This window comes from Suncus etruscus, chromosome 1, assembly GCF_024139225.1.
Source record: "Suncus etruscus isolate mSunEtr1 chromosome 1, mSunEtr1.pri.cur, whole genome shotgun sequence".
In the NCBI taxonomy this organism is placed as follows: Eukaryota; Metazoa; Chordata; class Mammalia; order Eulipotyphla; family Soricidae; genus Suncus; species Suncus etruscus.
The window spans coordinates 193,497,030-193,523,443 of record NC_064848.1 but is presented as its reverse complement, the minus strand read 5'-3'; the positions used below and the strand labels follow the sequence as shown (position 1 = coordinate 193,523,443).

The 26,414-nt window shown below is 46.7% G+C and overlaps 1 protein-coding gene across 2 annotated transcripts in view; it reads left to right on the top strand.

Annotated features, from left to right (window-relative positions):
* Positions 1-328: 328 nt before the first annotated feature.
* Positions 329-26,414, top strand: part of KANSL1 (KAT8 regulatory NSL complex subunit 1) — a 182,886-nt gene continuing 156,800 nt past the window's right edge. For both annotated transcript variants that reach the window (XM_049779034.1, XM_049779018.1), the window contains exons 1-2: positions 329-346; positions 1,588-1,721. The gene's annotated coding sequence lies outside the window, so the exon portion shown is untranslated. The remainder of the gene's footprint in view (positions 347-1,587; positions 1,722-26,414) is intronic.

The following is a 26,414-nucleotide window of genomic DNA, read 5'->3' as shown; positions in this document are numbered from 1 at the left end:
CCGCCGAGGGCCCTGGACGCGGCGGGGCTGAGGGGCGCGCGTGGTGGGCAAAGCGGGGCGACCCCTGGGCCGGCGCCCCACTTTCCCCGGGCCTGGGCCGCGGGGGTCCGCCGGCACCCCGAGCGTCAGCGGGGCTGCGGAGCCGGCCTGGGCCGACGCCGGGCGCCAGGCCGATGGGACCGAGGTGGGACGGACCGGGAGAGGAGCGAGAAGACGGGCAGCGGCATCCCGGGGGGCGGCGGGGGGCGACGGCCTTTTGGGGGGCGTCCCCGCGCCTCAGCCCCGCACCCGAACAATGGGCCCGGGCCGGCCGAAGGAGTCTGGTCTCCCCGGTGCGGGAGTCGGGGTAGGTCTGATGAAGACTTGGGGGGCCCAGTGGGGAGGGACGGAGGGAGAGCGGGACTCGGGGGGTCTCTCTGCAGCCTCGACTTGGGCTCCGGGGGGGTCCCTCCTCAGGAGCCCCCCCAGATCCACCCGGGCCAGAGTAGTTCGAGACGCCCCTTTTGGTTCCGACGACGCTCGGGAAAGTGATGCCAAGTCTCCAGGCTGGGCTGGGCTGGGTTGACAGGCGCCTCGCGGGGGGCAGAGCCTCTCCTCTGGGGTCTCCTTGCCACTCCTTTTGGGGGACCCCAGGGGGGCAACGGCGCTGGATCCAGCAGCGTCGAGGGTGCTGCTGTTGCTGCTGCTGCTGCTGCTTCTTGTCCCGTTCGGGCCAGCCTCCATTTTAAGGGCAGCAGTAACTGGTTCAGCTGGAATTTCATTCAGGCCCTCGGTTCTCCAGGCCACTTCATCCCAGCCCCTTGCCACCAGGCCGACCTGCACCCCTGCACCCCCAACTCCCGCCTGGCCTGTGACTGTGGCTGCCCGCTGTACTTTGAAATATCTTCCCCCATCTCCACTAGAGCCTGGGCTTCTATTGGGCTTCTAGCACCTCAGTCAAGCAAGACAGCCTAGAAGAGAGCTTATTTCTTCTCTTGGGCATTCGACTGGGAAACTGAAGTTGAATCCAATTTAGGGGCTCCGGGAACCATCAGCCTGGTTCTGATTTAGTACCCCAAAGTTCATGTGGCAAGAACCTTTTTTATTTATTTTTTTCCTTTCCTCAACAGCAAACACCACTTTTCAATAGTTTCGAAAGCACCCTAGGTGCTTTCTTTCTGGGGGACTTTGTTTTCTAATTATATGAGACGCAATTTTTATAATACTTAGCCCCCCCCCATTTTATTTTTTTGGGTTTTGGTTTTTGGGTTACACCCGGTTGCACTCAGGGTCTACTCCTGGCTCTAAGCTCAGAAATCGCTCTTGGCAGGCTCGGGGGATCATATGGGATGCTGGGATTCCAACCACCATCCTTCTGCATGCAAGGCAAACACCCTACTTTCATGTTATCTCTCTGGCTCCACTTAGCCCACGTTTCATGGAAACTATATTTTTGCGTATTTATGAATATATGTCCCGAAAGGCACCCGTGCTTAGTACATCTTTTAGAACAATGAGGCGATAGTACTTGAAATGTTTGTGGGAATAGTTTAAATTGCTTACTCTTGATTATTTTTTTAAAATCTGAGTGAAAGTTTTCTCTTTCAGATACAGTTTTGAAACAAATTTCCTACTGACTCCTACTTGGTGATCTACTGGAATTACTAAGAACTCCCTTCTTCATTTCTGAAAATTTCTGAACTACTCCTGACACTATGAATGCTTTCTGGATGCTTCTCAAGGTAAGAGGTTCAGTTTTTACCATGAAAGGCCTCTTTTTATGTCTTTTCCTTTTTTTTTTTTTTTTTTTTTTTTTTTTTTTTTTTTGGTTTTTGGGCCACACCCGGTAACGCTCAGGGGTTACTCCTGGCTATGCGCTCAGAAGTCGCTCCTGGCTTGGGGGACCATATGGGACGCCGGGGGATCGAACCGCGGTCCGTCTCCTAGGCTAGCGCAGGTAAGGCAGGCACCTTACCTCCAGCGCCACCGCCCGGCCCCATGTCTTTTCCTTTTAAACAGAATATTCTAATTCTTGGACTTGCAGTTTGGCAGCCCTTTGCCCGACGTTCATTGCCCTTCAAAAATTAGTGTTTTGCTTCCTACCATTGATCCCTTGTCATTATGTGGCTGTGTGACCACTGTTTCTGGCTACTGGCTCTAATGGGGCACTTGCTTTCCATGTGGCTGACACAGGTTTGATCTTTGGCTCCCCCTAGATCCTCTGAGTCCTACAGGAGTGATCCCTGAGTGGACCCAGAGGAGTTAGCCCTGAGCACTACTGAGTGCTCACAAAAAGGGAAGTTCTGAAATTAACTTCCTTTATTGTGATGATGATTATAATTTTATCATTTTGAGGGGAGCTCCCTAGCTGTGTCCAGGGTTCTAGCTATCACTGCTGGTCAATGCTAGGATCCAGGATATGTTGTTACTTCAGTGCTTCAGTGCCGCACAGGCATGCTGGGAGCCCCCAAGCCGAACCTGACAATGCTGTGGAGGCTATGTGGATTGAACTCTGCTCGACTGATCCCCACACTCACTACTATCTCCTTGGCTCCTGTCTTTGATTTTGGTGGGGGGATCACACCCTGTTGGACAGGGTTACTATTTCCATCTCATTATTCAGGGGTCATGTGACCCTGGGGTAGAACCCAGGGCTCCAGCACATGAAATCTCCCCACCCTGTGCTTGTTATTTTAGTTTTGAAATTATAATAACTCAGCGATTGGGTATTTGGCTCAGTGATACGGTGTTAGCTTTGCATGCAGAAGACCTGAGTTTAATCCAATGGTCCTCAAACTAAGGCCCACGGTCCATATATTGTATTTGTTCCCGTTTTGTTTCTTCACTTATAAGATATATGCAGTATGCATAGGAATTAGTTTATAGGTTTTTTTTTTTTTTGTGTTTTTTTTTTTTTTTGTTTTGTTTTTGGGCCACACCTGGTAACGCTCAGGGGTTACTCCTGGCTATGTGCTCAGAAGTTGCTCCTGGCTTGGGGGACCATATGGGACACCAGGGGATCAAACCACGGTCCGTCCAAGGCTAGCGCAGGCAAGGCAGGCACCTTACCTTTAGCGCCACCGCCCGGCCCCATAGTTTATAGTTTTTATTTTTACTATAGTCAGGCCTTCCAACTGTCTGAGGGACAGTGAACTGGTCCCTGTTTTAAAAGTTTGAGGACCACTGGTTTAATCCTTGACTTCATTTAAAAAAAAAAAAATCGGGCTGGAGTCGTAGCACAGTGGTAGGGCATTTGCCTTACACACTGCTGACCCAGGACGGATGTGGGTTTGATCCCTGGCATCCCATATGGTCCCCTAAGCCAGGAGTGATTTGGAGCACAGAGCTAGGAGTAACCCTTGAGTGTCAACAGGTGTGAGGCCCCACCTCAAAATAAAACCCCAAAAAATAAAATAAAAAAATAAAGCTCACATGGTTGTAAAGTTCGGTTGCAGTCCCAGTGGAATGGATGGATTGGCAATTCAGGCATCCAGGGCCATTTTCAAACAGGTGCTTAGAGTCATAGGTACTAGGGTGTGGCCCACTCAGTAGCTGATTCATGTGTTACAAAAGATGTGTCATTAACCGTTTGTTTACTCTGAAACTTCATGTAGTATATTAGGATATTATAAGACCTGCTGGTTTACTGGAAGCTGCTCCCAAGGCTTTTGTTTGTTTTATTGTGAGACCTTCTAAGGCAGGGGTCTCAAACTCAATTTACCTGGGGGCTGCAGGAGGCAAAGTCGGGGTGATCCTTGAATGCAAAGTCAGTACTAAGCCTTGAACATTGGGGGGTGTGACCCAAACAACTAAAACAAAGCAAAACAAAGATTCCTCTAGGGCAGGGCCACAAAATGTTGTACGGAGGGCCGAGGGCCGTTTGCGACCCGAGGGCCTCGAGTTTGAGACCAAGCCCAGCTAGAAGTCTAGAACCTTCCAGAAATTCCCAGCCCTGCAGCCATACTGGTAGTGGTTTAGTGTGAGAGCCTGAGGATGCTGTGCTATTAGAGGTCTGTAGGATTGAGGGATTACCTGGCTCCTGTTCCCACCTCCTCCAGCAGTGCTCAGGGAGTTCCAGGACCATCCTTAGGTACTCATGTGGTGCTGGGGATAGAACTGGTGTCAGCCACATGTACTGAACACTGCTCTGAACAGCTTCTGAACATTTTGTTCCCTGCTCCAGTTCCAAAGTCTTTGCAGGAAAATTTTCGCTATTTTTCTCAACAGATAGCACTTCATGTTAAATTTCACCTCACATGGGGCCGGAGAGATATCACAGCAGCGATAGAGCATTTGCCTTGCAAGCAGCCGACCAAGGACCAACGGTGGTTCGAATCCTGGCATCCCATGTGGTCTCCTGTGCCTACCAGGAGCGATTTCTGAGCACAGAGCCAGAAGTAACCCCTGAGCTCTGCCGGGTGTGGCCCCCCCCAAAAAAATTTTTCACCTCACATGATAAGCCTCTTTTGTGCACTGAGGACAGATTGATTTTTAGATAAAAAAAATTTTTTTTTTTTTTTTGGGTGGGAGTACTTAATGGCCTCCCCTTATAGTGCCCAGGAGCTTTCCTGACTTTGTGCTCTGGAATGGCCACTATCAGGACTCAGTGAAACACTGGTCAAGGGATCGGACCAGGTTGGCGACTTGCAAAGCAAATGTCTTATACCCTGTATTGTCTCTCTGGCCCCAGAAAAATCTCAAGGGTTTTTTTTGTCTAGTTGGTTTGGTTTTAGGGCCATATTCAGCAATGTCCAGGGCTTAGTCCTTATTCTATTCTCAGGGATCACTCTTGGCAGTCTTGGGGGACCATATGAGGTGCTGAGGATTGAACCGGAATCAGGTACATGCAAGGCGATTGCCCTGCCTGCTGTACTATCCCTTTGGCCCCCAGAAAAGCAAAAACAAAAAAAAACCCAAAAACAAAAAACTCTTTTTTGTTTGTTTTTTTTGGGGCGTCACACCCGGCAGCACTCAGGGGTTACTCCTGGCTTTTTTTTTTTAATGTAGTCACCTTGGCTTTAATGTTGAGTCACAGATACTAGAAATATCAACACCTGTTTCTTAAGGCGTATGTGACATTTAATATATTACCTCTAGGTCTGGGATGTGACTCAGTAGTAGGTAGAACACTTAAGTGACTCAAACTGACTTAGGTGGCTTAGGTCCTGAGTTTGATCCCCGTCACTGATGAGGTTTTGCCCCTGAGTCTCAAAGCTGGAGTTTTTTTTTTTTTTTGTCACACCTGGCAGTGCTCAGGGGTTATTCCTGGCTCTGTGCTCAGAAATCGCTCCTGGTAGGCTCGGGGGACCATATGGAATGGTGGAATTTGAACCACTGTCCTTTTGCGTTTAAGGCAAATGCCTTACCGCTATGCTATCTCTCCGGTCCCCAAAGCTGGAGTTTTTTTTTATAGGTCAGGGAGTTCCACTGTGATCTCCAGAATTTTACTCAAGACTTGTGGCATGGCAGAACTTCAAAGTGGCAGTCACTTCTGTGCCTTGCAAGTCTCACCACCTGTCAAGAGCCTCAGTGTATAGTCAGTTGACGGGGGAGTTCATGTTAAGTTTCTTTTTATTACTTAAACACTGTTGTTTATAAAGTTATTGGAATTGGGGGGCTGGAGAGATAGCATGGGGGTAAAGTGTTTGCCTTTCATGCAGGAGGTCATCGGTTCGAATCCCAGCGTCCCATATGGTCCCCTGTGCCTGCCAGGAGCAATTTCTGAGCCTGGAGCCAGGAATAACCCCTGAACACTGCCGGGTGTGACCCAAAAACCACAAAAAAAAAAAAAAAAAAAGTTATTGGAATTGGAATCAAAGAGATAAAATTGTGATTCAGGCTCAAGGGACCATATGGGATGCCGAGATTTGAACCATGGTCCATCCTGGATTGCTGCATGCAAGGCAAAGGCCCTACTGCTGTGTTATCTCTCCAGCCCCTTTCTTTTATTTATTTATTTATATATTTATTTATTTATATTTAATTTTCTCTCTCTTTTTTTATTTTTGGTTTTTTGGGTCACACCTGGCAGTGCTCAGGGATTACTCTTGGCTCTGTGCTCAGAAATTGCTCCTGGCAGTTTCCTGGGAAACCATATGGGATGCCGGGATTTGAATTACCATCCATCCTGGATCAGCTGCATGCAAGGCAAACGCCCTACCTGCTGTGCTATCTCTTCGGCCTCTATTTATTTTTCCTTTATAAATTAAATTTTTTTTTTGTTTTTTGGTTTTTGGGTCAGACCCGGCAGTGCTCAGGGGTTACTTTTGGTTCTATGCTCAGAAATTGCTTCTGGCAGGCTCGGAGGACCATATGGGATGCCTGGATTCAAACCATTGTCCTTCTGCATGCAAAGCAAAAGCCCTACCTCCATGCTATCTCTTGCCCCTAAACTTCTTTTTTTATTTCTTTTTCTAAACACCGTGATTACACTAGTGCAACATTCCCACCACCAATGCCCCCTAACTCCCTCATTCCTACTCCCTACCTGTTTTCGAGACAGGCATTCTACTTCTACTCATTAATATTGTCATGGTAGTTGTTAGTATAGTTACTTTTCTTTTTTTTTTTTTTTTTGGATTTTGGGCCACACCCAGTGACACTCAGGGATTACTCCTGGCTAAGTGCTCCTGGTTTGGGGGACCATATGGGAAGCTGGGGGAATTGAACTGCAGTTCGTCCTAGGCTAGCATGTGCAAGGCAGACTCTGACTATGACTTACGCCACCGCTCCGGCCCCAATGTAGTTATTTTTCTTTTTTTTTCTTTTTGGTTTTTGGCTCACACCTGGCAGCACTTAGGGATTACTCCTGGCTCTATGCTCAGAAATCGCTTCTGGCAGGCTATGGGGACCATATGGGATTCCAGGATTCGAACCATTGACCCTCTGCACGCAAGGCAAACACTTTATCTCCATGCTATCTCTCTGGCCCCTGGTGTAGTTATTTTTCTAACTGCACTCACCACTCTTTGTGGTAAGCTTCATCTTTCTTTTCTTTCTTTTTTCTTTTTTTTGTTTTTGGGCCACATCCAGCGGTACTCAGGGGTTACTCCTGGCTATCTGCTCAGAAATAGCTCCTGGCAGGCACAGGGGACCATATGGGACACCGGATTCGAACCAACCACCTTACGTCCTGGGTCGGCTGCTTGCAAGGCAAGCACCACTGTGCTATCTCTCCAGGCCCTAAATCTCAATTTTTTGAAACCAAAAAGCAAAGATTTTGCAGAATTAAATTTTTTTTTTTTTTGGTTTTTGGGCCACAGCCGGCAGTGCTCAGGGGTTACTCCTGGCTCCACGCTCAGAAATCTCTCCTGGCAGGCTCAGGGGACCATATGGGATGCCAGGATTTGAACCACCGTCCTTCTGCATGTAAGGCAAACACTCTACCTCCATGCTATCTCTCTGGCCCCCTCTTTTATTTTTTTATTTTTTTATTTTTTTGGTTTTTGGGCCACACCCGTTTGACGCTCAGGGGTTACTCCTGGCTATGTGCTCAGAAATCGCCCCTGGCTTGGGGGGACCATATGGGACACCGGGGGATCGAACCGCGGTCCGTTCCTTGGTAGCGCTTACAAGGCAGACACCTTATCTCCAGCGCCACCTTCCCGGCCCGCCCCTCTTTTATTTTTTAAAAATTAAATCACTGAGATTCAGAGTTAAAAACTTTTTGATAAGCGGAGCCGGAGAGATAGCATGGAGGGTCACACCCGGCAGCACTCAGGGGTTACTCCTGGCTCTATGATCAGAAATCGCCCCTGGCAGGCACGGGGGACCATATGGGATGCTGGGATTCAAACCACTGTCCTTCTGCATGAAAGGCAAACACCTTACCTCCATGCTATCTCTTCAGCCCCCTACCTGTGCATTTAGTATGTGTACAATTGTAGGTAAATCAATTAATTAATAGAATTTTTTTTTGGCCATACGTGCCACTCTTAGAACTTACTCCTGGTTCTGTGATCAGGGGCCATTCCTAGTGGGGCTTGGGGACCATATGGGGTTCTGGGAACCATATGGGGTGCCAGGTATCTACCTTGGGTTGGTTCTGTGTACAAGGCAGAGGATCAAGTTTTGTAGTATCCCTCTAGCTCCTAAAGCTCAAAGGTTTGTTTGTTTTCTGGTTTTGGGGCCACACCTGGTGGTATTCACGTGTTGGTCCCAGCTTTACACTAAGAAATTACTCCTGGCAGTACTTGGGGGTGGACATATGGGGTGGGGAGGGTGTGGGGTTGGCCATGTGCAAGGCAAGTACCTTACCTACTTTACTATTTTTTTTAGCCCTTAAGTTTCTTTTTTTTTTTCTTTGGTTTTTGGGCCACGCCCGGTGATGCTCAGGGGTTACTCCTGGCTGTCTGCTCAGAAATAGCTCCTGGCAGGCACAGGGGACCATATGGGACACCGGGATTCGAACCAACCACCTTAGGTTCTGGATCTGCTGCTTGCAAGGCAAGCACCGCTGTGCTATCTCTCCGGCCCCGCCCCTAAGTTTCAAAGTTTTTTACTCCTGGTTTTGAATTCAGGATCTCTCCTGCTGAGTTTAGGGGACCATATGGGGTCCCAGGAGTCAAACTTGTATGCAATACAAGTGCCCTATCCACTATATTATCTACTCCAGTCCTCTGTCTTGGTTTTATTTATATTTATATTTATTTATTTTTTGTTTTTATTTATTTTTTGGGGGGGGCACATCCGTTTGATGCTCAGGGGTTACTCCTGGCTATGTGCTCAGAAATCACCCCTGGCGTCCTATGCTAGCGCTTGCAAGGCAGATACCTTACCTCTAGCGCCACCTTCCTGGCCCCTATTTTTATTATTTTTTTTTTTTTTTTTTTTTTTTTTTTTTTTTTTTTTGGTTTTTGGGCCACACCCGGTAACGCTCAGGGGTTACTCCTGGCTATGCGCTCAGAAGTCGCTCCTGGCTTGGGGAACCATATGGGACGCCGGGGGATCGAACCGCGGTCCGTCTCCTAGGCTAGCGCAGGTAAGGCAGGCACCTTACCTCCAGCGCCACCGCCCGGCCCTATTTTTATTATTTTTATTTTTTTGGTTTTTGGGTCACACCTGGTGGCGCTCAGAGGTTGCTCCTGGCTCTACGCTCAGAAATTGCTCCTGGCAGGCTCGGGGGATCATATGGGATGCCGGGATTCGAACCACCATCCTTCTGCATGCAAGGCAAACACACTGCCTCCATGCTATCTCTCCAGTCCCTATTTTTTATTTTATTTTATTTTATTTTATTTTATTTTATTTTATTTTGTTTTGTTTACATTTTTTGGCCACACTTGGTGACACTCAGGGGTTATTCCTAGCTAGGCGCTCAGAAATTTCTCCTGGCTTGAGGGACCATATGGGATGCCAGGGGATCGAACTGTGGTCCGTCCTAGGCTAGTGCGCACAAGGCAGACACCTTATGCCCTGCACCATCACTTCGGCCCTTTATTTATTTATTTATTTTGGTTTTTTGGGTCACACTCGGCAGCACTCAGGGGTTACTCCTGACTCTGTGCTCAGAAATTGCTCCTGGCAGGCACGGGGGTGAGCGGTGGGCACCATATGGGTTGCAAGGATTCGAACCACCATCCGTCCTGGAACAGCTGCGTGCAAGACAAATGCCCTTCTGCTGTACTATCTCTCCAGCCCCTATATTTTTTATTTTTGGTTTTGGTGTTAGACCTGGCAATGTTCAGGTGTTTTCCTTGGCTCTGCACTCAGGAATCAGTCTTGGCAGTGTTTGGGGGGACCATATGGGATGCTGGAGATAAACCCTGGTTGACCACATGTAAGTCAAGCACCCTATTCACTGTGCTATCACTCTGGCCCTGTCTTTTTTTTTTTCTTTTTGGACCACACCCGGTGATGCTCAAGGGTTCCTTCTGACTGTGCGCTCAGAAATTGTTCCTGGCTTGGGGGACGCCATTCTGTCCTAGGTTAGCTGCGTGCAAGGCAAACACCCTACCGCTTGTGACACCGCTCAGGCCCCTACTTGTGATATGTTTAAACCTAGTTCATAATTTAATAAGTGGTACTCTCAGATGGGAGTGAATACAGTAGTAAAAGAATAAAATAATCATTTGAAATTAAAAGCATCTCACAGTGGGGGGTCCTCTTTTAGAAGTTAAAGTAATTGCTTTGCTTATAAAGCCCCCTGGACACCCCACACCCCCTATGGTTTTGACTTTCAGGTTCTAGGGGGCCCAAGGTTCAGGGAAGATTTATCCCCTCTGGGACACCCTGCACTTGTCTGCTGCTCTCACACTGCACCTATTTCCTCGCCTTCACCATCACTGTCACTTGGCTTCTCTCCCAAGTTTGCAGCCTCACAGTCCTTGTAAGCCCTAGTTCCTTTTTTTTTTTTAAAGTAAAACCAGGTTGTTTTTTTTGGGGGGGATTTGGGTCACACCCGGCCGCGCTCAGGGGTTACTCCTGGCTTTACGCTCAGAAGCCGCTCCTGGCAGGCTCAGGGGACCATGTGGGATGCCGGGATTCGAACCACTGACCTTCTGCGTGCAAGGCAAAGACTTTACCTCCATGCTATCTCTCCGGCCCCAGTAAAAACAGGTGGTATTTGGAGGTTCTGCAGAAGGGGAAGGAGAGGAGGGGAGGAGAGAGCTTCACATCTCAGGACAGGAGATACAGACGTGTGCATGGACTGCTGACACATGTGTGCCAGCCCTTGTCTTTAGCTTCTAAACTTAAGCTTTTGTTTTGTCTTTTTCCTGGGGGCCATAGCTGGGAATACTCAGTGGTTACTTATTCTTGGCTCTGCACTCAGGATTCACTCCTGGCAGTGCTTGGGGGGGGACCATGTGGGATGCTGGGGATTGAACCTGGGTTTGCTGCATAGAAGGAAAAAAGTCCTACTTGCTGTTTAATTGCTCTGGTCTGCCTCTCCTCTCACTTATTTTTTTTGGTTTTTGGGCCACACCCGATGACGCTCAGGGGTTACTCCTGGCTATGCACTCAGAAATTGCCCCTGGCTTGGGGAACCACATGGGATGCTGGAATTCAAACCACTGTCCTTCTGCATGCAAGGCAAACTCTCTACCTCCATGCTATCTCTCAGGCCCCAATTTAACCTCTTTGACATGGGAAAATAATGAAGTCCACTCTGTGGGCTACCTCAGAAGATTGCAAGAAGGAAGTGAGTGTCAGACTCAGTGGCTCTGCAGAAAGGGGGCCTGCACGCCTGCTGCTCGCTCACAATCTTAATGGCAGGCAGTCTTTCCCTCAGTTTCAATTGCAAGCATTTTATCTCTGTGCTCTGGTGCTTGCCTTAGCTTGTCCTATGCCCTCATACTGTGTAGATCCTGGGAATGCCTTAGAGAATTTTGTACCTCACCTGCCTTGTACATCTGGTGCTTTCTGCAATGTGTTTTTTCCAGTTCTAAATTGTCTTCTGATGCCTGCTCAGATGGCTCATTCACTTCCTGATGACTTTTGTATCTCCTTCCTAAGTCCAGCTTGCCATTTCTTACAGTGCAAGGAATGGCACTGTCATTCACTCATCCAGTGACTCAAGATTCCTTCCCATGACATAGTAATCACTGTGTTACTGAGGTTTGGCTTCATGTTTCCTTATCCCCCACTCCCTCCCCAGTTCATCACTCCTTGTTTGACCTTCAGTCACTTTCTAATCATTTTTCTTGGCAGCCTCTTTTCAATTTGCTGTCCAAGTGATCCTTTTCAAGCCCTGGTTTTTACTCTACGATCCTATGCCTCCTCCCTCATTGCTAACCCGGGCACTTGATAAGCACTCAAGCTTTCCTGGGGGTTCTGCCGGTGCACTCTCTCCTCTCCTTTTTGCCCCCCCCTCCAGCCGGTTCCCTCTGTTTAAAATGCCCTCCACCCTTTTCTAGGAAGCAGTAAGCTTGCTCTTCTCAGCTTCTTAGTGACAGCCATTGTTCCAGGCCCAGGCACTACTGGTGCCTTCTGTGTGGGTACCTGTGTGGTGTGTAACGAACGCATATGTTTAGCACAACGGTTGCCCAGCCATTACAGGTTTGCTTCTCTCACCCAGAGACTCGGTCAGGTCTTTGCAGACAGAGGCTTTGTCTTGTCTACAGTGTGTGCTCCATGGAGTCTTGGGCTCTGTAGTTTACCCTGTGAACTATAATCCCCAGAGGATAGTGATGGGAGCACCGAGCTTGACGTCCATTTGCTATTCTTGGCCTTCCTGACCCTTTAGAACTTGCTCTCTTAATAGTGAGCAGCCTTGGGCCCGGAGAGATAGCACAGCGGTGTTTGCCTTGCAAGCAGCCGATCCAGGACCAAAGGTGGTTGGTTCGAATCCTGGTGTCCCATATGGTCCCCCGTGCCTGCCAGGAGCTATTTCTGAGCAGACAGCCAGGAGTAACCCCTGAGCACCGCCGGGTGTGGCCCAAAAAAAAAAAAATAGTGAGCAGCCTCGTAGCTGTTTTTTCTTTATATTTTTGTTTTCCCTCCCTTCTCTAGAATGGATGGGAGACGGTCTGGTGCTAGATATGGATGCCTTGAGCATGCCAGCCTCTAGCTCTGGCCTTAGGAGCTCCTCCTACCTCAATTCTGGCAACTTTGTAACTTTGAAATGATTTTAGGGAAAAAAAAATAATCTTTTGGTTTTTGGGTCACACCCAGTGCACTCAGGGGCTACTTCTGCTTCTGTGCTCAGAAATCACTCTTGGCAGGCTGGAGGGACCATATGGGATGCCGAAGATTGAACCTGGGTCCGTCCAGGTTTGGCCACGTGCAAGGCAAGCATCCTACTACAGAGTGTGCTATCACTCTGGCCTGGATTTCAGGAATTGTATCTTGAATGGTTTGCGTTGAAAGATGGAGGGCACAGATACTTTTTTTTTTTGGGGGGTGGGTGGGTCACACCCGGTGGTGCCCAGAGGTAACTCCTGGCTTTGTGCTCAGCAGTTGCTCCTGGCAGGCTCAGGGGAACATATGGGATACCGGGACTTGAACCACTGTCTGTTCGAATCAGCTGTGTGCAAGGCAAACATCTTATTGCTGTGCTATCTCTCTGGCCCCTGCTTTTGTTTTGTTTTGTTTTGGGTCATACCCGGTGATGCTCAGGGGTTACTCCTCGCTCTGCGCTTAGAAATTGCTCCTGGCGGGCACAGGGGATCATATGGGATGCCGGGATTCGAACCACCTTCCTTCTTCATGCAAAACAAAACACCCTACTTCCATGCTCTCTCTCTGGCCTGTGCATTTGTTTTCTTATTTTATATTTGAAAAAGAGTTGGCTTGTTTGTAAGATTTTTTTTTTTGTTTTTTTTGTTTTTTTTTGTTTTTTGGTTTTTGGGTCACACCTGGCAGCGCTTAGGGGTTACTCCTGGCTCTATGCTGAGAAATCGCTCCTGGCAGGCTCGGGGGACCATATGGGATGCTGGGATTGGAACCGCTGTCCTTCTGCGTGCAAGGAAGACACCCTACCTCCATGATATCTCTCCAGCCCTTTGTTTGTAAGATTCAGTGTCATTTGGTATGCATAGTGTTTTCATGAAATTATGAATGAGTATTTGGGCTGTGTTAGTCGAAGAAGACAGTATATTTGTTAACTGATGATGGTTTTAGAATTTGTCATTAGTTCTTTTCTGAGGGGCCAGGGGACTGGGTCCGTGGGCCATACCCATGGTGTTTGGAGGCTATTCCTGGCTCTGTGCTCATAGGACATGAATAGTCCATGATAGATAGGAAATGAGCAAGCTTATAATTAAGCTTTTATTTTTGTCCTGATCATGGTATTAGTTGTTAGGGCCAGCAGAGGGAGCTAAAGCCACTATTACCTGCTTCCTCTACTGGTTTTCTAAGTTTGTCACAGTCAAAATAAGCAATAGTGACAAAGAATTTGATCAGTTCACAAAGAAGAAAAACAAATGACCAACAAACATTGGAAGAACATTTTTATTCTGATAAATAAACAAAATTATGATTTACTATATCTTTTTATTTATTTATTTATTTATTTATTTATTTATTTATTTATTTATTTATTTATTTATTTATTGGTCTTTGGTCACACCTGATGGTGTTCAGGAGTTACTCCTGGCTCTGTGCTCAGAAGTCGCTCCTGGCAGGCTAGGGGGACCATATGGGATGTTGGGATTTGAACCAGGTTCCATCCTACGTTGGTTGCGTGCAAGGCAAATGCCTTACACTGTGCTATTGCTTCGGCCCCCTATATCTATTTTTTTGGGGTGGGGTCACACCCAGCAGCGCTCAGGGATTACTCCTTGCTCTACATTCAGAAATTGTTCCTGGCAGGCTTGGAGGACCATATGGGATGCCAGGATTTGAACCACCGTCCTTCTGCATGCAAGGCAAACACCTTACCTTCATGCTATCTCTCCGGTCCCTGTATCTATTTTTTTTAGGGCTACACTTAGCTATGCACAGGCTCTGAGTACAGAGATATCTCTTGGCAGTGCTTGGGGGATCAGAATTTTGTATAGAGGATCAAACCCTGATCTGCTGCGTGCAAAGCAACCTCCTTACCTACTGTACTATCTCTCAGATCTCAAAGTCAAATTTTTTTGTTTGATTTTTGTCAAACAAACACCCGTGGGTGCTCAGGAGCTATTCCTAAATCTTTTACAAGTGACTCACGAGGGTGCTTGGAGACCATGTGTGCTGGGATGAAGCACTGTACTCTCTCCCACGTTATCTTTTTATATTATTTTTAGCTTGTCAAACTGGTCATTGAATCAAGCTATCAAAGTAAGTAAGGGACAATCTGCAAAAAGTGCTGGTGGAAGTATGCTTTGGACATAGTTTTTCTGGAAAGTATTTTGGCAATGTATACTGAAAAATATCTGTGTTCTTTAACTGAGAAATTCTACTTTTGGATGGAGCGATAGCACAGCCAAAACCAAACGAGCAAACAAAAAGATTTTATGACTATATAATCATCTTAAATCTTTGTTTTATTTTTATTATTGGTTACATCAGAGGTACTCAGGACTTAACTCCTGGCTCTATGTTCAGGGATCACCCTTGGTGGCTTGCGGTTAGCCATATGCAAGGCTTATGGGTACCTGCTGTAGCCACTCTTGTCATCTTAAATTTTGAGCTTCAGAGCCACCCAGCTGTGCCTATCTTCATTCAGCTCCATTCCCAGTGCTCCACGGCATTCCATTCCCTCCACGCCCTACTAAGAGTGGCCCAAAACCAATTCCAAACAAATCATCTTAAAGATGCCATACTTTATATCCATTATCTCCCCAGTAATTCAAATTTATTCTCAAATCTCTTTAGTAAGTAATGCTACTCGCACTCTGACCCCAGTTAGGAAAATTTTCTTCTCTTTTATGGGCAAGTGCTCAGGGTTTACTCCTTTTTTTTTTTTTTTTTTTTTTTTGGTTTTTGGGCCACACCCGGCGGTGCTCAGGGGTTACTCCTGGCTGTCTGCTCAGAAATAGCTCCTGGCAGGCACGGGGGGGGGGGGACCATATGGGACACCGGGATTCAAACCAACCACCTTTGGTCCTGGATAGGCTGCTTGCAAGGCAAACACCGCTGTGCTATCTCTCCGGGCCCTCAGGGTTTACTCCTGGCTTTGCACTCAGGAATCACTCTTGGCAGACTCGGGGACCATATGGGATACCAGGGATCGAACTCAGGTTGGTCACGTGCAAGGCAAATGCCCTACCTGCTGTGTATCACTACAGCACCCCAGTTAGGAAACTTTTCAAAGAATATTCAATATCCGAAAAGGCTGAGTATATGATAAATGACAGATTCAGGGAGGATTCTAAATGTATAAGAAGAGGTAAAGAATGTTTGTAGATTCACAAATACATCTAAAAGGATGAGAAGAGCTATGCCCTCACTTCTCTGTAGCCTCTTAGACCAGGACAACACCAACCAATTGTTTTTCTCTCACTTAGCAACAAGGGATACTTTTATTTTGGGGTCACACCTAGCTGTCCTCGGGGATCATGTCTTGCAGGACTTGGGAGGCCATATAAGGTGTCTGGGATGGGACCTGGGTTGACCCATGCAAGGCAAGCACCCTGCCTGCTGTACTATCTCTTGGGGCCCCACTGGAATACTTTGAGGTGAGCCAATGTTATTTTGTTAACCTTTGAAATTAAGGTCTTAGCTCAGACATTGCTTCTGTACTATTAGTGTGGCCTGTTGTGTGTGTGTTTTCGTGTGAGTCAGCCTGCTGTCTGCCTTCTAAGGTTACTCTGCACACATCTGCCTCATTGAGCTGCCTCTCTTGCCCTTGGAATTTAATATATTATGCTGACATTTGATGTATAATTCGTGTTGACCACGTGACAACCTTTTCTGATTGAGGTCACTGTGTCCTTTGGCCTTTATGCTTCTCAGTTGGAGATGTCTGATTTGAAGATGCAATCTCTTTTGTTCTTGTTGCTTTATTCGTGTTTTGGGGACTTGGCACATAGTGAGTGGGAAGGGGGCATGTAGTGCCAGGGACCCCTCCCAATGCCTTAATGCCTCACCTGGAAGAGGCATGTTCCTCCCTCTCTCCCTCTCCCCCCACCCTCAGTGCAGCTTTCAGTGAGGCCTCCTGCCTCTTGGTCCTTCTACTTAGACCTCTGGGTATTGATCAATATTGCTGTCTTTCTAGATTATTGCAATCAGAACAACCCTTCAAATAGAATGGTCTGTTTACAGTCCCCTTTCTTATTGCCAACATCATTTGTAGTTTTTTTTTTTCTTCCCCATATCTGAAAGTACATGTGCTGTTTCTGGTTTGGATGCTGGGATTGGTTCGCTCCCTACTCTGGGGGGGTACTCAGGGACCTGCTGACAGGGATCAAACTCTCTGGCATCCAAAGCATGCATTAGACCTTTAAACTATTAGTTTTCCAGGGCTACTCTCTGTTGGATTAACCGGTTTCCATACTATTGAGGATATACTTGTTACTCATTTGTCGGAAGCACCTTTAGATGGAAGCATCTTTTGGATTGGTTCCTTAGACCACCTGTTCTCCACCCCAGGTGGAGCTCCCAGTTTCAGGAAAAAACCTCTGGCAGTTGTGGTTTTCCACCTCTGAGCTATCTGTTCCTTAGGAGTGGAAGGCTTGCCAGTGGGAGTTCCTGAACCTGTTTAACCATGTGAGGATTATTTCCTGTTTTGGTGTTTGCTTCCAGATCTGGGTCTCTCCAATACTTTGAATTTGGGCATGAGGCTTCAACACCCCGTTCCCCTCCCCCCGTTTTGTTTTGTTTTGTTTTTTGCTTAGGCTATCACACTGTCTTTAGAGAAAGGTGGTTTTTTTTTTTTTTTTTTTTTTTTGGTGGGGGCAGCCACATCCTGTGATGCTCAGGGGTTTCTTCTGGTTCTGCACTCAGCAGTTACTCCTGGAGGCCTGGAGGTACGCAAGGAGCAAACCTGAGTTCGTTTGGATTGAACCTGGGTTGGTGGCGTGCTATGAAAGTGCCTTAATTTGCTTTTTATTTTTTGGGCCACAACCCACTGGTGGTGCTCAGGTTCAGGGCTAACTCTTGGCTCTGCACTCAGGGATCATTCCTGGCAAGTTCGGGGGACTATTTTGGGGGGTGCCGGGATCAAACCTGGGTTGGCCATGTGCAAGGTGGGCAACGTACCTGTTATACTATTGCTCCATTTCCCCCTTCCATTTTTTTTTTTTTTTTTTTTTGGCTTTTTGGTCCATACCCAGCTGTGCTCAGGAGTAATTCCTGGCTCTGCACTCAGAAATTACTCCTGGTGGGCTCTGGGGACCATAATGGGATGCCAGGGCTTGATCCATGCAAGGCAAATGTTCTTCCTGTTGTATTGTTACTCTGGCCCTCTTTTCCCGAAATTTTATAATTGTTAATTATCCCTTCTTGACTAGAATCTGAATTTCTTAGCTATGACAGTTTTTCTTCCCCTTGTAAATTCTCTAACTTTTTGTTTAGACAGGAACTGCCTCGAGCAACAACAGTTTCTCTTCTGCTTAACAGTCCTTTAGATATTTAGATGACTTTCATTTAGGAAGTATTCTCTAGACTGAAAATAAGTTTTGTTTTTTGCAAGTGTTTCTCATTCTGAATACTTCCAGGGGCTAGGAGATAGCTCTCAGGGCTAGAGCTCTGGCTTTTCTGTCCTCAACACTGGTTCCCTGTGCTCTTGGAGATTAATCCTCACCCTGTACCACCCTGTATTCTGGGTCACAATTCTCTCCATCTCTCTCAGGCATGACTCCAAGGTGGTGGTGCTGAGAATTGCAGTTGGTTTCACCACCTGGAAGGAAAGTACCTTAACTCAATACTGTCTTTACAGTTCTCTTAGTTTTTCCAAGTCATTGTAGTCTTACTGCAGGATGTTTATTTCATCTACAAAGTAGGTGAATTTTCTATTTTTCTTTTGTAAATCAAAATGTTAAATGTACATTTCTGAAACATTATATAAGAGCAGATTGGGGGCCGGAGAGATAGCATGGGTAAGGCGTTTGCCTTTCATGCAGAAGGTCATTGGTTCAAATCCCGGCACCCATGTGGTTCCCCGAGCCTGCCAGGAGCAATTTCTGAGCGTAAAGCCAGAAGTAACCCCTGAGCACTGCCAAGTGTGACCCAAAAACAAAAACAAAAACAAAAGAGCAGATTGTTTGTTTTGGGGTCACATGAATGGTGTTTAAGAATGATGCCCAGGGCCCGGAGAGATAGCACAGCGGCGTTTGCCTTGCAAGCAGCCGATCCAGGACCAAAGGTGGTTGGTTCGAATCCTGGTGTCCCATATGGTCGGTCCCCCGTGCCTGCAGGAGCTATTTCTGAGCAGAGAGCCAGGAGTAACCCCTGAGCACCAGCGGGTGTGGCCCAGAAAACCAAAAAAAAAAAAAAAAAAAAAAAATGCCTGGCTTTGTGCTCAGGAGTGACTCTTGGTAATAATCAGAAGACCTTATGTGATACCTGGGCCAGACCTGGAATTGGCTGCGTGGATGGCAGGCACCTTTTGTGGCCTGTCCTGCTCTCCAACATTTTCTTGTAAGGTTTTAATTGTTTCATCTACATAAAGTTGCTCTGAATCAGCTGGAAAAAAAATGGTCTTCCTGATTTTTCTTTCTTTTTTTCTTTTTTTTTTTTTTTGGTTTTTTTGTTTTTTGGGCCATACCTGGTGAAGCTCAGGGGTTACTCCTGGCTATGTGCTCAGAAATCGCCCCTGGCTCGGGGAATCATATGGGTCAGGGGTGGGGGGGTGGTGGGGGATCAAACCACGGTCTGTCTTAGGTCAGCCGCATGCAAGGCAGACACCATTCACCACTGCTCTGGCCCCTGATTTCCCTTTTTATTTTATTTTATTTTATTTTTGTTTTTTGGGTCACACCTGGCAGTGCTCAGGGGTTACTCCTGGCTCTATGCTCAAAAATTGCTCCTAGCGGGCTCAGGGGACCATATGGGATGCCAGGATTCGAACCACCAACCTTCTGCATGCAAGCCTTACCTCCATGCTATTTCTCTGGCCCCGATTTTCCCTATTTTGAGAAAGGTTATTTTCTTCCGCTTTGCTTTCCTTTCCACGCTCATGTCTTCTACCCTCATGCTATTCAATTAAAGACGTTTAGCTGGAGAGGCTAGAACGATAGTATAGCTGGTAGGGCGTTCATCTTGTAGCCAACCCAAATTCAGTTCCTGATACCCCATTTGGTCCCCTGAACACTCTCAGGAGTAATCTCAGGAGCACTACTAGGTTTGGCCCTCCCAAAAACTTTTTTTGACTGGGCCAGAGAGATAGTATAGTGGGTAAAGCACTAGCCTTGCACCCGGCCAAACCAGGCTCAGTCCCATATGGACATCCCATATGGTCCCCCAAGCCCTCCAGGAGAGATCCTTGAGTTCAGAGACAGGAATAAGCCCTGAACACTACCAGGTGTGCCCCCCCCCCCAACAAATAAATAAAATTTAAAATGTTTTTACTGATGCTTGAATTTGGATATCTTGTACTTAAGTAATATAAGTGTGCCTTGTATTATACTTTGGCTTTTCCTTCCTTCCTTCCTTCCTTCCTTCCTTCCTTCCTCCCTTCCTTCCTTCCTTCCTTCCTTCCTTCCTTCCTTGCTTCCTTCCTCTTTCTTTTCTTTTCTTTTCTTTTTTTTTTTTTTTTTTTTTTGGTTTTTGGGTCTCACCCGGCAGTGCTCAGGAGTTACTCCTGGCTCCATGCTCAGAAGTCGCTCCTGGTGAGCACGGGGGACCATATGGGACGCCGGGATTCGAACCGATGACCTTTTGCATGAGAGGCAAACGCCTTACCTCCATGCTATCTCTCCGGCCCCTTCTTTTCTTTTCTTTTCTTTTCTTTTCTTTTCTTTTCTTTTCTTTTCTTTTCTTTTCTTTTCTTTTCTTTTCTTTTCTTTTCTTTTCTTTTCTTTTCTTTTTTTGGTTTTTGAGAAGTGTAGTGGTGTTTAGGGCATACTCCTAGTTCTTTTTGCACTCAGGTTACCACTCCTGGCAGGTTTCAGGAGACCATATGGAATGCTGGGAATTGAGCCGGGTTATCTCTTGCAAGGCAAATTACACTCTGTACTGTCTCTCTGGCCCCAACTCTTTATTTGGTCTTTTAACTTCCTCTTCTTAGAAGCTTTGCCAAACATTTCCTATTATTCTTTAATTTAGGCAGAATATAATATTGTTTTATTTGATTATTTAAAATTGTGATACCTTCTAGTCTCATCTCCCTATAGCTAATCCTTCCAATAACAGGGTTTAGTGTTCCTTAAATATTTCACTCACTGATGTTTCCATTGATCCTTCTCTGAGATGTTTGACTGCATCATTGACTTGTTGGGTTTCTTCATTCCATTCTCATAGAGAGGGATTCTGAGTAAATGTTGAAACCTAATTTTTGCTTATGTCTTCTACTGGCAATGAATTTGCAAGTGTAATCCAAAGGCCAATAATGTCTCTGGGGGAAATAAATGGCAGAATGTGGCTTGTCTTGTGACATTTTATAAGTGGCTCAACCTTTTTGTTTGTTGAAGTTAAATTGTCTTAAAATTAAGGGCTACTTTTTAATTTTTTGGGGGGGAGGTCTAAAATAAGCATTTGATTTTTTTGTTTGTTTGTTTGGTTTTGTTTTTGGGCCAGATATAGCAGTGCACAGGGGTTACTCCTAGCTCTGTACTCAGAAATTGCTTCTGGCAGGCTTGGGGGACCAAATGGGATGCTGGAGGTTAAAACCAGGTCCATCCGAGGTCAGTTATGTGCAAAAGCAAATGCCCTACCGCTGTGCTATTACTTGTTTAAGATGAAAATAGATACTCCAACAGGAGTGAGGCATTTAAGGGAGGAGTACCTTAAGTGTTTGATGTTTTTGCTTCATCTTTTAAAATTGAGATATACTGACTGAAATCCAACTACCATCATGTTTGTATTCATGTGCTTATATATATTATTTAAAAAATTTTAGACATACTGCAAGTCATAAAATGTATCCATTTAAAATGGTACATGGGTAAGGCCTTTACATGTTGTCCACTCTGGTTTGATCCCTGACAGCACATATGGTTTCCATCACCTCCAGGAGTGACCCATGAGCACGTCCACACACACACACACACACACCCCCATAAAAAGGTACAGTTGTTATTTGTGGCTGATCCCAGTGAACCCTGACACTGCATAAGGTTCCCTGGGCACCACCTGGGTATGGAGCTGGACCCTGTTTTGTTTTTCTGAAAAGGCGACATCTGATAAACCAAGTAAGCTGGGGACCTCTGAGTATCACAATCTAATTTTAGATTTTGACAGTTGAAAAAGAAACCCTTGATCTGTTGGCAGTGCTTCCTACTCTCCCAAGTTTCTCAGGCCCTGGGAACCACTAAAGCACTCAATATTTTTTTGTTTGTTTTTGAATTACACCCTGAAGTGCTGATCAGATCTTACTATCACTCCTGGAGGGCTCAGGGGACCATATGGGGTGCTGGGGATTGAATATTGGTCAATCATACACAAGACAAGTGCCCTGCCTGCTATATTATCGCTCCAGCCCCATACTCAATTTTTTGTGTGTCTGATTTTTTTCTGCAAAAGATTTCACCTGAATGGACTCATATAGTAAACGTTCTTTTTGTTATTGCTTTTGGGACTATACTCAGCAGTGTTCAGGCATTATTCCTGGCTCTGCATTCAGGAATCACTTCTGACAGTTTTTTTTTTGTTTGTTTGTTTGTTTGTTTGTCTTTGGGTCACACCCAGTGGTGCTCAGGGTTTACTCTTGGCTCTACGCTCAGAAATTGCTCCTGGCAGGCTTGGGGGACCATATGGGATGCTGGGATTCCAACCACCATCCTTCTGCATGCAATACAAACTCTATACCTCCATGCTATCTTTCAGGCCCTGCACGTCTGATAGTTTTTAGGGGACTATAGAGGAAGATGGGTGATAGAACCTGGCTGGGTTGGCCACATGCAAGACAAGTGCCCTATCCATTGTGCTATTCCTCCACCACCTTTCTTTTAAAATGTCTCTTATCTACAGGTAGGGTGGGCTGGGCTGGGCTGGATTACACCACATGGGTTACTGCCTTGTTGGTTATTTTTTAGGGCCTCCCAAATAGTGCTCCTGGGGATACCTGGTGTTGCTTCCCTTGCAATGCTTGGGGCCTCCCAGGTGATAGCTATGTAGGAGTTGGCTGCGGTGTTTGGGGCTGGGGATCAGAATTAGAGCTCTTCCAACCCTAACCCTTAACCCCGTGGTTTGTCTTTATTTTGGTGGGGGAGGGTGTCACACCTGGTGCTTCTCAGGAGTCATTCCTGAAGGGCTTAGTGCTCAGGTTTTGGTCCTCCAGGCAGTGCTCTGGGTACCAGAAAGACAAAGGATATAACCTGGGCTTTCTGTATGTGAAGTATCTGCTCTCTTCAGTGGAGCTTTTTCTTCAGTCCTAGGCTGGTCTCACTTTTTTTTGGAAGCAGTGAGTTTGGGGGAAGCACACCTGACTGTGTGCTGTGACCACATCTGGCAGTACTCAGGGCCATATACAGTCCTGGAATTGGACCCAGTGTCTCAGCCGCATGCAGGGCAGTTTTTTTTTTTTTTTTTTTTTTTTTTGTGGTTTTTGGGTCACACCTGGCAGTGCTCAGGGGTTATTCCTGGCTCCAGGCTCAGAAATTGCTCCTGGCAGGCACGGGAACCATATGGGACGGCAGGATTCGAACTGATGACCTCCTGCATAAAAGGCAAACGCCTTACCTCCATGCTATCTCTCCGGCCCCAGGGCAGTTGTCTTAATCTTTGTACTGTCTCTGGATTGTTTGTTACTGAGTTGTAAGAGTTCTGTAAATATATCCTGGTTATGAAGTCCCTTGTCAGATATGATTTTTCAAATATATGTTTTGGGGGTGGTTTGGGGGCCAACATCTGGCAGTGTTCAGAGTTTATTCCTGTTTTTGTATTCAGGGATCATGCCTAGCTGTGCTCGGGGGACCATAGATGGTGTAGAGATTGAATCAGAAACAGCTACATGCAAGGCAAGGGCCACCTTAACCCCTGTACTATCTGTGGCCTTGTTAAACAGGCTTATTTGAAATAAGTTTTTCAAATTTTTTTTCTTATTCTGTGAATCATTATTTCACTTCCTTGACAAATGTCCTTTTCAGCACCATCACCAGAAATGCATGTTTTTTTATTTATTTGTTTATTCAGATTGGCAAAGCTTATGATTTTTTTTTGTTGGTTTTTTTTTTTTTTTGGTGGGGGGGGTCACACCTAGCAGCACTCAGGGGTTACTCCTGGAGTAACCCCTGGGTATTTGTCAGGTCCTGGATCGGCTAATTGTAAGGCAAACGCTGTGCTATCTCTCTGGCCCCATGATTCCTTTTTTTTATCCTGGGTCACACCTGACAGCGCTCAGGGGTTACTCCTGGCTCTACACTCAGAAATCACTCCTGGCAGGCTCTGGGGACCATCTGGGATACCGGAATTCAAACCACCAAAATTCTGCATGCAAAGCAAATGCCCTACCTATACGCTATCTCTCTGGCCCAAAGTTTATGATTTCTGTTTTATATACATATATATATATTTTTTTTTTGTTTGTTTGTTTATTTTGATTTTGGTTTTTGGGCCACACACGGTGACGCTCAGGGGTTACTCCTGGCTATGTGCTCAGAAGTCGCTCCTGGCTTGGGGGACCATATGGGATGCTGGGGGATCAAATCAAAGTCCATCCTAGGTTAGTGTGTGCCAGGCAAATGCCCTACCACTTGCGCCACCACTCTGGCCCTGTTATATATATTTTCAAATTTAGATAACATTGCTTTATAAGACTCTTATAGGGATACTGTTTCGAACCTCTTCAAAATATGCTAATCACTGGGGCTGGAGAGAACTGAAAAGGCTGGAATGCTTTGCTGCAGGGGATCTGGGTTGGTTCCCAGGCACTGCAGATAGTCACTTGTGTGCCACCAGGAGAGTCTGGAGCTCCTCCAGGTTGGCAAATACAACCTCTCTACCCCAATTATATGGTATGATAGTGACATAATAGCAGTATTTAGCTCAAGAAATGTTAATAAATATAGATGAATGGGAATTAGGGTTTTTTGGGGGGCCAGGAGGGCACACCCATAAGTGCTCCTAGGACAGTGTGGTGTTGGGGATTGAATCCTGGATTTCCATAATTAATGCAAATGGTTCAACTCTTGTGCTGTTTCCCTGGCTTAGAAATTCAGTTTTACTCTCTCCTCTCCTCTCTCCCCTCTCTCCTCTTTTCTCTGCCTTCTCCTCTCCCCTCTCCCATCCTCTCCCCCTCACCTTTTCTCTCTCCTCTCCTCTCTCCTTTCCCCTCTCCCCTTCCCTCTCCTTTCTCCCCTCTCCCATCCTATCCCCTCTCCCAACCTCTCCCCACTCCTCTCCTCTCCTCTCCCTCTCTTCTCTCCCCTCTCCCCTTTCCTCTTCCCTCTTTTCTCTCTCCTCTCCTCTCCTCTCCTCTCTCCTTTCCCCTCTCCCCTTCCCTCTCCTTTCTCCCCTCTCCCATCCTATCCCCTCTCCCAACCTCTCCCCACTCCTCTCCTCTCCTCTCCCTCTCTTCTCTCCCCTCTCCCCTTTCCTCTTCCCTCTTTCCTCACCCCTCTCCCTTAACCTCTCCCCCATCCCATTCTCTCTCCTTTCCCCTTCTCGCCCCTTCCCCCCTCCTCTCTCCTCTTCCCTCTCCTCTCCTCTTCTCTCCCCTCCCCCTTCACCATCCTATTCCCTTCTTCCATCCTCTCCCCTCTCTTCTCTCTCCTTTCCTCTCCACCTCCCCTCTCCCTCCTCTCCTTTCTCCCCTCTCCCATCCTCTCCTCTCTCCCCCTTTCCCCTCTCCTCTCCTTTCTCCCCTCTCCTCTCTCTCCTCTTCCCTCTTTCCTCTCTCTTCTCCCCTCTCTACTTTCCCCTCTCCCCTCTCCCCTCACCTCTCCCCCTCTCCCATCCTCTCTCTTTTCCCCTTCTCTCCCCTTCCTCCATCCTCTCTTCTCTCCCCTTCCCCTTCCTCTCTCCTCTCCTCTCTCTCCTCTCCCCTCCCCCTTCTCCATCCTCTTCCTTTCTTCCATCCTCTCCCCTCTGTTCTCTCTCCTCTCCCCTCTCTCCTCTCCTCTCCTCTCCCTTCTCTCCTCTCCTCCTCTCCTCTCTCTCTCCTTTCTCCCCTCTCCCATCCTCTCCCCCTCTCCCCTCTCCCCCTCTCCCCCTCTGCCCTTCTCCTCTTCTCCTCTCTCCACCCCCCAACACACATGCACAAGAAAAAAAAGAAAAAAAGAAATTCAGTTTTATTAAAGCCCCCCAGTTTATTTATTTATTTATTTTGGCCACACCCAGTGGCATTCAGGGGTTTCTCTTGGTTTTATGCTCAGAAATCCATTCCTGGCTTGGGAGATCGTATGGGAAGCCAGGGAATTGAACAGTGTCTCTCCTACCTAGGTTAGCACTTGCAAGGCAAACACCCTACTCTTTGTGCTATCACTCCAGCCCCAAAACCCCCCAAATTTTTAGGGCTGTATATTTAGTTATGTCAAGGGTCACACTCAGTATGGGGAGAAGGTGAGGGGGTGTGTGTATCTGTGTTGGGAGCAGATCAGCAGCCTCTTTTTTTTTTTTTTTTTTTTTTTTGGCTTTTGGGTCACAACCAGCAGCGCTCAGGGGTTACTCCTGGCTCAGAAATGGCTCCTGGCAGGCTGGGGGGACCATATGGGATGCCGGGATTCGAACCACCGTCCTTCTGAATGTAAGGCAAACGCCTTACCTCCATGCTATCTCTCCGGTCCCAGATCGGTAGCCTCTTGCCTACAAGGCACACAGTCTCTAGCAGTAACCATAGCCATGGATGGGCTCATTATTTTTTTTAAATTTTTTTATTAATAGTTTTTATTGTGATTAAAGTGAATTACAAATCTTTCACTTAGGTACAGAGTGAGGGCTCCTTATTTTTATCTTTTTACTTTGCCAGTTGTAGTTTATTTAGCATAAAATTTGTTAGATAAATTCATGTTTAATTAGGTTATGAGGATTGA